This window comes from Sarcophilus harrisii, chromosome 6 (genome assembly GCF_902635505.1).
Source record: "Sarcophilus harrisii chromosome 6, mSarHar1.11, whole genome shotgun sequence".
Classification (NCBI taxonomy): domain Eukaryota; kingdom Metazoa; phylum Chordata; class Mammalia; order Dasyuromorphia; family Dasyuridae; genus Sarcophilus; species Sarcophilus harrisii.
Genome location: NC_045431.1, coordinates 248,128,086 through 248,129,816, shown reverse-complemented (window position 1 = coordinate 248,129,816; position 1,731 = coordinate 248,128,086). Strand labels below are relative to the sequence as shown.

At 34.7% G+C, this 1,731-nt stretch overlaps 1 pseudogene; it reads right to left on the bottom strand.

Moving 5' to 3' along the window:
* Window positions 1-200: 200 nt before the first annotated feature.
* On the bottom strand, window positions 201-1,121 carry LOC100915715 (annotated as a pseudogene).
* Window positions 1,122-1,731: the final 610 nt, after the last annotated feature.

Here is a 1,731-nt window from a genome sequence, read left to right as displayed (position 1 = left end):
GTCTCATAGCTGGTAAGTGTCAGTGTTGTCAATTGAATCCATGTTTCTCCTCATTCTAAGTATAAACCCTTTTCCTCTTATATCACACTGTATCTAGAAAAGGAAGAACTGAGCTTAAGAATATTTAAGATAATATCATGACTTGGGGACTAAAGTCTAAAGAATGATATTTCAGATTTTGTTTTCTCTTAAGCAAAATGCTAAGCCTTATGAAGTCTTTTCCCCCATAAAACTTTCCTGAAAGCCACATGAATCTCTTTATTCCTCATGGTATAGACTAGAGGATTCAACATGGGAATGACCATGGTGTAGAATATCGAAGTCACTTTGTCTGTGTCCATAGAATGGTTAGAGTTGGGTTGTAAGTACATAAAGATGACTGTCCCATAAAATATGGATACCACAGAGAGGTGACAAGTAGAGAAGGCTTTCTGGCAGCCCTTGATAGATTGGATCTTCAGGATGGCAACAAAGATGCATAGTTGGGACATACAGATAAAAAAGTCCAAAAGAGTACCAGCAAATCCTCCTAAGAGAATGAGTATCACTTCATTGATATATACATCAGAGCAGGAGAGAGCCAAGAAAGGAGGAATGTCACAGAAGAAGTGATGGACCACATTGGAAATACAGAAGGACAGACTAAAGGTCTGTCCAGTTACAATAGCAGAGTTAAAAAAAATCCACAGACATGTGCAATAATGGTCAGACAAGTACATATATTCGATGTCATGGTGGTGGCATAATGTGTGTTGATAATTGGCCATAACAGCCAGGAGATAATTTTCTATAGTGACAAAGCTTGAAAAGAAGAACATTTGTGCAACACATCCATTGTAGGAGATGACCTTTCCCCCTGTGAGAAAATCAGCAATGACCTTGGGTGTGACAACTGAAGAATAACCTAAATCTACCAGAGAAAGTTTACTGAGAAAATAGTATATTGGAGTATGTAAGTGGGAGTCCCAGGAGATAATGGCTACTATCTCCAAGGTCCCCACGAGGATAATGAGGTAAATGATGGTGAACATTATGAGGAGGGGAACTTGAAGCTCTGGAATAGCTGTTATTTCTGTGTGAATAAACTCATTCACCTCTTTTCTGTTCTTTATTGATATCATTTGGGATATGCTTCATTCACCTGAAATAAAAAGAAATTATTATGGACTTTTCAATAGGCAACAAACTGCAAATAGATAACTAAAAGTCAAACAATTGGTAAAAGATACAAAATCATAAAGAATAAAATAGAGGAATTAAAAAATCAAATAAAAGAGAATAAGGAAAGATTGAAAAGGAAGCACAATTTAAAAATTGTGAAAAAGTTTACAAAATGAAGAATAAATTAAGAATGTTAAGGAAGAAACAAGTCAGTCATGAAAAAATATTCAAAATCATTATTATTTAGAGAAATACAAATTAAAATAATCATGAGATCTTTTTATACATATAACATTTGCTAAAATGATTAAAGGAAAGAGCAACAAGTATTGGAGGGTTATGGGAACAAAGGGACACATTCATTGTTGGTAGAATTGTAAAGTAATCCAAACATTTTGGAGAGTAATCTTGAATTATGCTCTTTGAAGCTGCAAGACCACCATTAAGTCTATTTTCCAAGATGATTAAGGAAAAGAAAAAGAACACATATGTTCTAGAACATCTATAGCAGTTCTCTTTATGGTAGCAAAGAACTGGAAAGTATGCAAACATTGATCAGTTGGGGAATAG